This window comes from Eublepharis macularius, chromosome 5 (genome assembly GCF_028583425.1).
Source record: "Eublepharis macularius isolate TG4126 chromosome 5, MPM_Emac_v1.0, whole genome shotgun sequence".
In the NCBI taxonomy this organism is placed as follows: Eukaryota; Metazoa; Chordata; class Lepidosauria; order Squamata; family Eublepharidae; genus Eublepharis; species Eublepharis macularius.
In genome coordinates this window covers 170,151,564-170,165,520 of record NC_072794.1, presented here as the reverse complement: position 1 = coordinate 170,165,520, position 13,957 = coordinate 170,151,564, and positions in this window count along the sequence as shown.

Here is a 13,957-nt window from a genome sequence, read left to right as displayed (position 1 = left end):
GACATACTTGTCAGTTTTGATGTTGTATCCCTGTTTACCAAGGTTCCAGTAAAAGACACTATTGCACTTATTAATCAGATTTTCCCAGAGGATGTAACAGCCTTATTCCACCATTGTCTGACAACCAGTTACTTCCAATGGGACAACGAATTCTATGAACAGATGGATGGGGTGGCCATGGGGAGCCCACTCAGCCCAGTTATAGCAAACTTCTACATGGAACATTTTGAAAAAACAGATCTAGAATCAGCACCCCACAAACCTAGTGTATGGTTCCGGTTTGTGGATGATACATTTATCATTTGGAGCCATGGGGAGGAAGAATTGATGGGGTTTTTGAATCATCTCAACAACATCCACCTGAACATACAATTCACAATGGAGAAAGAAATCGAGGGAAAACTCCCATTTCTGGATACCTTGGTCACCCGCAAAGCAAACTTTCAGTTAGGTCACAAGGTCTACAGGAAACCAACTCACACTGATCGGTACTTACACAAAAACTCCAATCACCACCCCCGACAGAAAAGAGGCATAATGAAAACATTAGTGGATCGTGCAAGACGGATATGTGAGCCGCACTTTCTCAATGAGGAAATTAATCATCTAAACCACGCACTTCAGGCAAATGGCTACTCCAGAAATGAAATCCGAAGAGCAACCAAACCCAGGATGAATCAAACAACCAAGGAAAAACAGTCTCCTACAGGAAAAGTGTTTTTGCCATATATCAAAGGAATTACTGATCAGATGGGAAAGCTTATGAAAAAGCATAACCTTCAAGCAGTATTCAGACCCACCCGAAAAATACAACAGATGCTACGATCAGCAAAAGACAGTAGAGACCCCCTCACCTCTGCAGGAGTATACCGTATTCCCTGCAGCTGTGGACAAGTTTACATCGGGACCACAAAGCGTAGCATCCAGACAAGAATAAAAGAACATGAAAGACACTGCAGACTTGGACAACCTGAAAAATCAGCAGTGGCTGAACATAGCCTAACTCAAACAGGGCACAGTATCTTATTCCAGGACACCAAAATACTGAACAACACTTCCAACTACTTTGTCAGACTGCACAGGGAAGCCATTGAAATTCACAAGCATAAGCAAAACTTCAACAGGAAAGAAGAAACCTTAAGAATGAACAGAGCATGGTTTCCAGTTCTGAAAAACACCAGGCTAACAAAACATTCTATCCCCGACAATAGCCCTGCAGAGAAGATTAGCACATCAAGTACCAATCCATATGCAAAAGAACCTCCTCAGGATACAGTGAAGCCTCCTGCCATTAGCATTCCACACCCTGGGAAACTCTTACAGGATGACTCAGCTCAACCCCACCCCTCCTGAGTAGATACAAATGACCTACATCTTTTCCACACTGTGACACTGAGAGATCTCTGTCTTTTGGTGCTACACCTCTGAAGATGCCAGCCACAGCTGCTGGCGAAACGTCAGGAACTACAATGCTAAGACAACGGCAATACAGCCCGGAAAACCCACAACAACCATCTCTTGAGTCAAGTTTTTTTATTGAGAAATCATAACTACAGCGTATATATGTCCATAGTTTACACAGAAGCAATTAAAAGCGTCTGGCTGTACACAGGGGTCTTGTTGAGAATGACGTATGGAATGCTTGCTACAAAGTTTCAGTCTCTCCCTGTAAGCCCCCCACCCTTGGTGCCCAACCAGCTGGGCATAGTCAGTGGGAGAGTAGGAAGGAACTGTCCCAAGGCCGCTGTGGTGAGCCATCTTAGATAAGAGTGCCATCTTCCCAGGAGCTGTACAGCTTATGTGAAAAATTAGACACACACACAGAAGATGATTGCCTAACTCTCAAAGATGGACGGACTGTGGGCAACAGACCTGACACCTATTGTACTTATCTAGTGTACATTTATATAATTGCACTCAGCACTTTAAATATAAATATAATTATTCATATTATTCATAGATTGGTAAGTTGTTTGTCTCCAAGTGTGTGTTTGTTGGTATCCGGGGACTGAACCTGAGATTCTGCAGTTGCTCTACATCTGAGCTACACCCCCATTTTTGCCAGCTGGAGGCTTAGTGAAACCAAATTAACCTTTTGGCACAGCTCAGTTGCAAGTGGTCCAATACATCTGTACTGCACCGATATTGAGATCTTGATTCACTGACTTTGGCCTCAGCTGTATTTTAACAGCGTTCTAGTTGATGTCGAGCAGTGATTTTGACACCTGTTGTAAATCAGCCCCAAATCTAAAAGATGTTTTTAAAAAGGCCATTGGTGAAATTCCATACTGAAAACAGATTTTCTTGGATTTGATCCAACATCTTTATATTGATATAGATGCAGAGGAGTTAGCCATGTTAGTCTGTAGTAGCAAAATCAAAAAGAGTCCAGTAGCACCTTTAAGACTAACCAACTTTATTGTAGCATAAGCTTTTGAGAATCACAGTTTTCTTCGTCAGATGCATGGAGGGCAAGAAGAAACTGGTCAGATATATAGGTGGAAAGGGGAGGGAGGAGTGGATTCTCCTCCCTCCCCTCTCCACCTATATATCTGACCAGTTTCTTCTTGCCCTTCATGCATCTGACGAAGAGAACTGTGATTCTCGAAAGCTTATGCTACAATAAAGTTGGTTAGTCTTAAAGGTGCTACTGGACTCTTTTTGATTTTTATATTGATATTGTGTGTATTATGTGCTGTCAGGTTGCCTCTGCGACCCTATGAATGAAAGACCTCCAAAACATCCTATCATTAACAGACTTGCTCAGATCCTGCAAACTGGAGGATGTGGCTTCTTTTATTGATGATGATGATGATGATGATAATTAATAACTACAACAACAACATTCAATGTATATACAGCCCTTCAGGACAACTTAACACCCACTCAGAGCGGTTTACAAAGTATGTTATTAGTATCCCTACAACAAACACCCTGTGAGGTGGGTGGGGCTGAGAGAGCTCTGAGAGAGCTGTGACTGACCCAAGGTCACCCAGCTGGCTTCAAGTGGAGAAGGCGGGAATCAAACCCGGTTCTCCAGATAAGTCCCATTGCTTTTAACCACTACACCAACCTGGCCATCTCGTTTTAGGTCTTCCTCATTTCCTACTGCCTTCCACTTTTCCTAGCATTATTTACTTTTCCAGATATAGATATTGCATGCATGTATATCCCAAACTTACTACATCAGCAACTTCTTGGTTCAGTTACAGGTGTCAGATGATTAGGGCATACATTTCATGCACCGTATCATGGGTTTTGTAGTTTCAAAACTTTGCATAAGCAAAGTGATCCAAATTTTTCATTAATGGAAATATGTAGAGGACCTTGCGAAGGCAATGCGAAATTCATAAATGATGCAAGCCTAATAATGCTTACCTGGGAGTGGTGGTGGTGGAGAGTGCCATCAAGTCATAGCTGACTTACGGCGACCCCTGGTGGTGTTTTCATGGCAAGGGACTCACAGCGGTGATTTGCCATTGCTTGCCTTTGTAGTACTGTATCTGCCATATACGTATATCTTGAATCTGAGACAATTGTGTTTCTATTATCAGATGATATTTACGTATCCTACAAGAGTTTCTCAGTTTGATCTTGCGGCCCAGAAGATTAGATCTAGGGCAGCACTGACTGGGGCAGTTTCATGATCTTTTGGTCAGAATCGTCTATTTTATTTTTTAAAACTGTTTTAAACTAATTTTACCACTGAAGTTATTGTTGTTGTTATTATTATTGTTGTTGTTTATTAAATTTATAGTCCGCCCTCCCCGTGGGCAGGCTCAGGGCGGATTACAACCTACAGATTGATAAAATGGTATATTAAATAATGATAAAAGCCAGATTTAGCAGCATAAAAACAAACTCTGTACTATGTTCTGACTCTGCACTATGTCCCAGGTTCACTTCACCCTTCTCTGCCAACCACAAGGGAAGAGAGGGGTGGGGACGCGAGTTGGTGCGAGATTAGCCACCGTTCCTACATGGGGCAGATGACTTAATATAGCCCCCCACTATTATTAGCTATTGTATCTTATGTTTTTTGGCCAATGGCCAAATACCATAGAATTCTCATTCTGATTCTGCCTCTGCTACGCTGGTCTTCGTTGGAGGTCGCCCATTCAATTACTAACCAAAGCCAATCCTGCTTAGTTTCCAAGAACTGACAAGATGAGTCTTGCTTGGGCTGTCCAGGTCAGGGTAGATTTGAATAGGCTTGCTTAGAATTGCACTCCAAGTTTCACTGCAATTTCTGAACGCCATTCCTGAACAGCGAACCCAAAGTTTTCGCCTGAATTCCATTTTAGATGGAAATGTTGGAGGAAATGTTGGTCGTCTCAGCTCCCCACCCCAGTCAATGAGTATGATTCCTAAAAAATTTGATGAAGGTATGGACGTCTTTTCATTGGGAAATTAACGAAACCACAATGTTCAACCCAACTCTGCTTTCTCCCTTTAAATTGTTGGCAGTAGAGCATAGTTATACGGGTCTTTTCCAGTTGTATAACTGACTGCTGTCTGTGTCTGCAAAAAACTAGAATCATAATTTAAACAGATGTGAATTACTCCATTCCAATTTGCTGAGGATTCTTCCGCCACACAAAAGGGATCCCTCCGCCTAAAGAAGGGAAAACAGGAATCTTGCCTGTGGCACCCCAAACACTTATACTAGTATGGGAAGTTCAGAATGCTTTACAAGGGAACTTCCTCAAGTCTTTCCTAGGCTGAAGAAGATCGGTGGTATGCATTTGTCTGGCTTTTTTTCTCCTTTCGTTGTCCACGGATTCAGGAAGCTGTGTTCGGTTTGTGCTGTTCAAAAACTTGCAGGCTCCAACCCAGGCCGCTTAATCGCGCCTGGAAAAATTTACACTTCGGCTTCTGGATACCAGCAACTTCGCGTGTGCCAGCGACTCCGCGGTGGTACTATTAGGCCAGGCCCTTGAAAAAGAGCCTCGGCATCAGCAAGTTATTTATGTCAAATTCAAATTCTCTCTTTTATGTTTATCTGATTTTCACTTTAAAAGAAAGGTCTTGTTTTAATTATTTCTTCCTTCAGCCTAGCCTATTTTGATTATATTCTGGCCCGTAACCCCACAAAATCTCTTTATTTAGCCACAAGCTTCTGTGTTGCAGTAAAAAATATTCTTAAAGGAATGAGGAGAACAGGCCTGGAACAGATTCCTAGGTGAAGTTGGGGAAAAGTGGAATTTGTTGTATTGAAACATTCCCACCTAATCTAAACCCCCAAAGGGACTTATAGCCAATATTAATGCATTATACTAGGAACAGTATATGACAATAAAGCAGAAATGTGGGACTAGCAGTTTTAAAAAGCCATAAAAAGTAGCAATGTGTGTATCAATTTAAAATAAAAACTGGTATCCAAAGCAGATCAAATCAGACACCCAATAAATCTCATGCCTTCCAAAGTCTGAGTTTCCACTATGGAAACAGCTCCATTTCTGGTAGTCATCATCAACTTCACTTTTGAAAGGTGTGGGGAAAGCACTCAGAATGGCAACTCAATGGGAATTTTAGTTACAGGTGCTTCTGGTTTTGTATTATTTACTTCCTGATTTGCAAATATACATTAGATCAGCTGGTGGTGAAATTTAATTGTGAAAATTGAAGATGACTTCTGGTCCAGTTTAACTGTCTTCCAGGCTGTCTTAGAGATGCTTTGCATGGCTAATTCTGCAACTATCCACCATAAGGACTGAAGAGAGAGAGTCTTTTTAACTGGATAGAAAAGAGTCCAGTAGCACCTTTAAGACTAACCAACTTTACTGTAGCATAAGCTTTCTAGAACCACAGCTCTCTTCGTCAGATGCATTATGCTACAGTAAAGTTGGTTATTCTTAAAGGTGCTACTGGACTCTTTTCTATTTTGCTACTACAGACTAACACAGCTAATTCTTCTGGATTTTTAATTGGAGATGCTGGGGATTGAATCGGGAACCTTCTGCATGCCAAGTAGATACTCCGCCACTGAGCCATAGCCACTCCTATATAAGCACTGGAAACGTGAGAAGACTGGATAGGCTTTCGACTGGCAAATTTTGAAGGGGCATTTCATACATACTCGAGAGCAAACCTAGGTCTCCCCCTGAGTTAGCTAATCCTGTCTCCCTGAAGAGCACAAATAGACAGAAATGATAGATTTCTATGTAAGCAACAATTTTTCACTTTTAGACTTTATATTTTCAGTTCAGATGGGTGGGGCAGGGGGTTTTCAGTGGAGGCATCTTGCCATTGGAACGCCCTCCCTCTTACCGATAGATCAAGTTGTGTAGCCGTGTTTGTCTGTAGCAGCAGAAAAGAGCAAGAGTCCAGTAGCACCTATAAGACTAACAAAATTAGTGGGAGGGTATGAGCTTTCATGAGTCACAGCTCACTTCTTCAGGTATAGCTAGAACGTGAGTCCATCGGTCTTCATATCTTAGAGAGTGGAGTGATTTCAGATACTGAATGATAACAGCTGGTGAATGACAATTAATAGGTTATGAGCCTGGGCCTAGTGAGGCCTAGTGGCTCTGGGGAAGCCTGTACTAAACTTACTGCAAGGCCTACATTTCCCAGGTTCCCTTTGGTCCCTGTGATTGGGTAAGAGGGGATTTGGAGGGAAAATTTGCACCATTAGGAAAATAGGGGGATGGTTCCTGAGAGAAGAGATAAAAGGCCTCTCATCACAGTGGGAGGGTGTTCACATCTAGGGAGCAGAGCTGAGGAGAGGCTGCTGCAGACAGAGTGTTCCCTCATCCAGAAGGGGTGAGACAGTTGGAAGGCAGTCACTAGGAGACAGTAAGAACAGTGTAGTTGGATGTGTTAGAGTATTTTAGTTTTGTTTGTTCACTAACCTTTACTATTCTCTTTAATCTACCAAGTTTGAAAACCAGTTATTAATAAACCTTTTAAATAAAGTTCTTTATTATTCTGCCTGGGTCCTCATGTCTCGTTTGGTCATGTAATAAATCAAACCTACTGGGAAAGAGTCAGCAAAAGGTGTTGATTGGGTGCTCTGGGCCCTTCTTTAGGAAACCTGTACCAGAGTGGTGGCAGCCTACAGACCGCTTCCCTGGGCTCCAGAAGCTGTGACAGATGCCGAATGACAATAGCCGGTGAATGACAATTAACAGGTGTGATTGGATAGGTTGGGGTATGCAGAGGGGTGGTGGGTGTGGAGAAATCAGCATTGGTAATGAGACAAGAAGTCTAGGTCTTGATTCAGTCCAGGAGGCTGCATTGTCTTGAGCTTCGTTATCCGTTGCAATTCAGCAGTCTCTTTTTCTAATCTCCCTTTGAAATTCCTCTGCAGGATAACTGCTACTTTTAGGTGCCTCTTGTTGTTCACCTGTCACCTACCTTACTTTCCTTTAGGTACCAATTCAAAGCATTTCCTTTTACCCAGGTTTTTAAGTGAGGAGATTCACATTTAAAGAGTCTTTTTGTAGTCTGCTATTAGCCTGAGGGCTGTTTTATTGTTATCCTTTTAGTGTTTGTTTAATGCTGTTTTTATGGCCTTGCTTGTTTTTATTGGATTATTTGATTATTGTTTGACTTGTGAACCATCGCAAGCGGGTTTCAGGAGAAGCAGCATATAATTTTCTAAATAAACAAAGTGTGGATTGAACCAGGCATGATGTTGTGAGAGTTTGTGATCAGACCTGCTTTGTTTTTCTTGTGACAGTGACCACATGAACTACCCAGTCCGGGTTCTCCTCCGTCCCAGGTGGAGAAAAGTCGTCCCCAACACCTTATGACTGAGGATGGAAATACTCATTACTACTTACCTAGGGATGCTCAAGTGAACCTCATTTCACATGTCCCCCCTACAACTTCCCATGCCCTCGCTCACACAGTCACACCCATTTGCTCCATGTGAGTACATTCACGAGTTCAATATCAGTTCCTCCTCAATTGCTAAAAGTATCCCAGGCTCCTTTGTGGTTTTTTAAAATTTATTGTGAGTCGCCAGTATTTTCCATTTTTCCCTTCCGAAAACAACACGGTTTAGAAATTGATGCAAACTGTTGCATTACATTTCTATAAAGAAATTGCTCTGGCTATGTCTTTATTTGCTTACCCCTGTAGTTAATTAACCCAGTTTGGTGTAGTGGTTAAGAGCCAGTTTGGTGTAGTGGTTAAGAGTGCGGGACTCTAATCTGGAGAGCCGGGTTTGATTCCCCACTCCTCCACTTGAAGCCAGCTGGGTGACCTTGGGCGACTCATGGCTCTCTGGAGCTCTCTCAGCCCCACCCGCCTCACAGGGTGTTTTGTTGTGGGGATAATAATGACATACTTTGTAAACCGCTCTGAGTGGGCATTAAGTTGTCCTGAAGGGCGGTATATAAATCGAATTTTGTTATTATTATTATTCGACAAGGAGATTCTCTTTACGACTGCCAGAGTCCCAGTTTCCCCCTCCCACATCCATTCACCGAAATGCAGATCTTGACACTTTCTCATACCTTAAATAAATGCAGATTGGCAAGTCAGAGGAGCCTACAGTACTTGCTCTACAGTGTCTGTCCCAGAGAGTTCTTGCTGTGGAAGCAGAGCTGAATTGGTGCTCTGCCCTCCTGACTCACGTGTAGATGCAATCATACAACGGGAGCTCCTGTGAAAGCAGCATACACGTGTGCCGAGCGAGAGACAGCCTGCACATGAGTTGAGGACCACACGTAAAATCTTGTGCTTGAGTGTCCCCAGGTACTTTGTAACATGTACTGTTTTTTTACTTGGAGACTTCTTTTGTGCAAGGCAGTTGATTTACTAGTGTGCAATGTTCCTTCCCCACAATTATCTTTAGTCAAAAGTATCCCCTTTGGGTAGCATCACCGGGAATAATCTCTGTCCAAAACCCTGCAGAGTCATGCCAGCCAGAGGATACCATAACTGGGCATGTTGGACAATTAATCTGTCCCCCTATAAGGCAACTTCTTATAGTTTCCAGAAAGATGCTGATGTCAGATTCTTGCCGTCTGCAGATGGGTAGGATCTTGGCAGCCCTTCGAGCTCTATTACCAATGAGCCCACAAAGGCCATCCCTAAGCCCTGTGCTTTCACTAGTCCAACCTGGTTCTAATTTGGTAATGGCTGTCAATCTAGTTTCCCATTTCATGGTTTTCAACGGTGCATCGTGACCTCAGAAGCCACTAGCCGCTAGGCTCGTCCTAGAACTTGACACACAAAAAAACACCCCAGGTCTTTCTTTTGGCTGTTAAAATTGCACACCCTCTACTAGAACTGCCTTCATTGCAGAAAGACAAAGTAATTGGCAATGGCCAGATGAGTCTGAGGTCCTGACCCCTAGGAACAGATGCTGGGCTTATTTTAACAGCTGCATAGAAAATGAAGAGATGGTGTCTGCTGATTTGTTGACAGTTCTCAGCGCCAGTGCCCGAGGGTCTTTCTGACCCAGCCACCTTTAGAAGCTCTGCAGCTGCTACTTGGAGGTATAAATGTGGATCTATTTTTTTAATATTAATTTTTCTTTTATTGGTAAAAGGGGGTACAGAATAGACGGGTTGGGGAAAAGAGATTCATTTTACATATCAAATACATTGCACCGTTCAATCAAATATATTTCTCATTAGATCTTTATACTCCATGGGTCAGCTTACTATTTGCAACTTTTTCCATTAATTTTAGATATTGTCCATAAAGGTCTTCATCTTAACTAAAAACTAGGTTTCTTCAGACTTCTTTTGTATCCAGCTATAAAAAGGGCCCCAAATATCATCATGTATCATACTGTCATTATCTTTCAATAAACTTGAGAGTTTATCCATTTCGGCTGTATCAAATATTCTTTCAATCAGGTTTCCTTGTGTTGGGATGGCTGTCATTTTCCAAAGTCTCGTGTATAAAATTCTAGCTGTTGTGGTTATGTTCAAAATCAGGTGTTTTTGGTTTCTGTTAACTTGAACCACTATGATTTAATAGAAAGAGTTCTGGTTTCAACGGTATAGGAACCTTGAGTATCTGCTGGATCCATGTATCATTTTGATGCCTTCTCTCTCCATAAAGGATGAACCAAGAGGAGATAAAATATATATAACAACAAAACTTGTGAGTCTGCTCAGCTCGAAGGGATTTAGACCAGCGGCATTCCACATGACACCGTCTTTTGGCTTCCTTTCTCCCTCTGCCACCTTCTCTTTGGCTCTCTTTCATTCTCCCTCAACAGGTGATACAAAAACCTAAGAAGCTTCTATTCCGAGTCCTCCAAGATCACAGAATGCCGCCGGAACAAAGATCCCGGAGGGCCCATAAGCAAGAAATTAAGCTTTTCACCACGTTAATCTAATGACAGCAATTTTTTGCTTCCATTTCTTCCCCTCTTTTCTCCCAAGAGGTTTTATGAGTCCATACTGTGGTTGCAATGGAGATGCTTTATAACTGTTCATTTGTATGTCTTTCCAAAAAGGACGTGTCTTTTCGTGAGCGGCTTTATTTCCATAGAGGCATGATGTAACTTAATAGCTTGGTGTTTTGGGGTACCTGATAGGCATCTCCTTCAACTCACTTCCCCCGTTTTGTGATATAAAAATCTCCACACGAGATAGCCTAGTAAACACACGTTCTGGCACAGCACCCCTTTTGATGGATATCTTTCTTTTTCTTTCTTAAGCACTTATTTTGACAGAGAACATTCTGTGGGCCGCAAAAGCTGGCATCTTGTACTAACTCTTAGAACTGGTTGTTCCAGAGTTTACCTCACTTTCTCTGCATCATGCTGAAAGTTTTTTGGAAAATACTTTTATCGTAGATTTAATGCTATTCATTAAGGAGCGTGATCTGTATAAATTCAAATATTAACGTATTTATTTTGGCTTCCTTTCACAATGTGTCATATAGTGGCTGTGAGAAACAGAGTGGTTGTGGATCTGAGCCATGGAACTGTCACGTGGCTTTCAGCATGCCACTGAAGTAGAGCAGTCTCAGAGCCTTGCTACAAGTGACATCTTACACGTGAAGGATAAAGGATCATTTTCGCAAGGCTTTCTTGGAACTGAAGTTCCTCTCCCCCACCCCTTTTCCTTTTGTTCCTTCCCCTCGCTGCCTGAAGAGACAGAGAGAGCCTGCGGTAACAGCAACTTTTGCAAATCGTTCCTCCAGTCACAAGCCTGCTCTCAACGATCTTTGGGGGCAGGCAGCTGCAACTTTCTCAGCTTTCTCTGGAGCATTCCCCCCACCCCCGCCCCAGCAAGACGATTTGCAAAAGCTGATGTTGCCGTAGGCTCTCTCTGTCTCTTCAGGCAGCGAGGGGAAGGAACAGAAGGAAAAGGGGTGGGGGAGAGGAACTTCAGTTCCCAGAAAGCCTTGCAAAAAAATGATCCTTTATCCTTCACGTGTAAAATGTCACTTGTAGCAAGGCTCTCAGACTTCCAACTTCATGTGGGACCTGTGGAAGTGGCCTGCCTTACAGAGCGAGAGTTACCAACCAGCCATGTGACCATTTTCAAGAGGTGCCGGAACTCAGTTCCACCACGTTCCAGCTGAAAAAAAGCCCTGGCTGTAAGGATTTCTCAGGGCTAAACCAGATGTGAGCATGGAGTTCTACGCTTGTTCTTGGAGATTTGGGAGTGGTGATTGCAGAAAGTGGAGTTTGGAGAGGGAATCTCAGCAGGCAATTGATGCCCTACAGTCTGCCTTCCATCGCTGTCATTTTCTCCAGGGGAACTGATTTCTGCAGATCACTTGTAATTCAGGGAGAACTTCAGACCCCAGCTGCAAGTTGGCTTTCCTACCAAAGACCCACAAAACCTCTGTTTTGTCTCCGTTTGCACACCTCTTCCAGAAATTTGGTTTGAGAACGGTGAGTTTCAGTTGCAGATGGTTGCACAAACATGCCCTATGAGAGGCAGCCGAAGGCCTTCAGGTAGACAGACAATTCCACCCGGATGGCTTTTTGGCTTTTTCAGGAACCTGGTTGCCAGGTGTGGTTCTGGTTCTGATTACCTCCAGATTTTGTTGGTCGGCAGCCCTGGGAGTCCATCAGGCTCTTGCTCTCCTAATCCCCAGGTGTTACCAATCCTTCGCTGCCTTCACATAAGCAGCCAACTTCGGCTCATCGTGTATGGGAAAAGATGAAGAGAGTTTAATTCATCTGTTGTATAACACACCTGGTTGACCTCTTGAGGCCAGTGAGCAAAATAAATACTTGAGGAAAGCAAAGGAAAGAAAATGCCTCCATGTTTCCCGGAGGAAGTCTTACAGCAAACCACTGGGGGCTTCCTATTGTCTTACTCAGGTGACTTGGGGCTGATTCACACATTCAGGAACGCCTCTCTCAATCCTCTCTTTGTCATTTGCAATGACCTGTGGAAGAACACTGATCCATGGGAAAGCATCACATTCAAGGCAAGGACTATTAAAGTTTTGACGATGGTGTACAAGCTTTGGCTAGTATTTAAATGGTGGCAGAAAACCCTCCCTAGATTCTTTCCAGCTAGGTCAAGACTGGCTCCAGGATTTGGGTGGACTTTGGTTAAGATGACTTGAGGTGGCCCATCTCACCAGTAAGTGCCCCACTGTGTGAGCCACCTGCCTTCAGGTAGAATTCATCCGCTTCCCTCCCCCTGTATGTTGATGGGCAGGAATCTGGAATTGACCCTATCTTGGGACAGTTATTATCTGTTTGTTGATTTTATGATGAACTGTTGTTTTATGAATTGTTTTAATATTTGTATTATATTTTTATAACTGCTGTACCTCGCCCTGAGCCTGCTTGCAGGAAGGGTGAGTTAGAAATGTAATTAGTGATGATGATGATGATGATGATGATGATGATGATGATGATAGAACTGGCCCAATCTCTCCTTTACCACAAGGCCTTCCTCAAGGTGGCCACCAGAGGAAGAACATTCTGCCTTGAGGGATCCATTGAGACCTACTAGGAATGGGTGACTGATGAGTAAAACCTAGGCTTGAAGGTATAAACTTTGGCCACCATTCTGAGGTTCTTGCCTGCCTACCTTATGCCTAAATTAGGAAGGAACAGTTATGGTGGAGGAAAAGAAAGCCACGTGTCGAGGTTGGAGTGTGAAGACTAAGCTAACTTGGTTTCTACTGAAGATCACTTGGTTGATCTTGGTTCTTCCACCAAAGATCTCTACCTGTCTATACAATTTTATCCTGCCCTTCCTCCAAGGGACTAATGGTTCCCCCCTTCAATATGTCTTCTCAACAACTCTGTGAAGTAGTTTCAGGCGGGTAGATGTGTGCTGTGAGATTGGTTAGGTTAAGAGAGAGCGACCGGCCCAAAGTCCTCCAGTGAGCTTCGTAGTTTCTCAGGTTTGTGTCCAACCCTCTGATCACAACCTCACCTTTGGTCTTGGACTGTTTGGACCTCTAAACTTGAGGATTCTGAGCTGAGGCCTACCAAGCCTCGGACTCCCTCCATTCATTTCTGCAGTGCCCTCTGAACCTATTACTGACTTCTTGACTAGACATGGGCACGAACAGCAATACGAACTAAAAAAAGCCACAAACAGCCCAATCTGCTGTTCGCGAACAAGCTGTTTGTGAGGACCCAGTCTAAACGAACAGGTGGTCGTTGCAAGCGTTCATTGCTGTTTGTCAAGCTGGACAGTCTGGAACCTGCGATCAATTCCCTTGGCAACTGGAGGCAGGGACTGCCTAAACTCTGTCTGAACTCCTGTTGTTGCCCTGGAAACTCCAGTCTAAGCCCAATTTAGCTTGATGGGCAGGTCTTCCTTTCAAGTGTGGAGCTCCAAATTTGTTACAAGGAAGCAAAGAGCAGGGGGGAGGGGGGCTCCCAGCTCTAGTTTTGCAGACAGTGAGGGAGAGACAGTTGCTGTTGGCATTTTGAGAGAGTGCATTGGAGCTTCAATTTTCTTTGTGTGTGGTGGGATAGGTATCTACCTCTTCAAGTTCCAGGGCTGCTGCCAGGCTCTGGGCCAAGCTATTATTTATTACTGGTACCTTTCCTGCT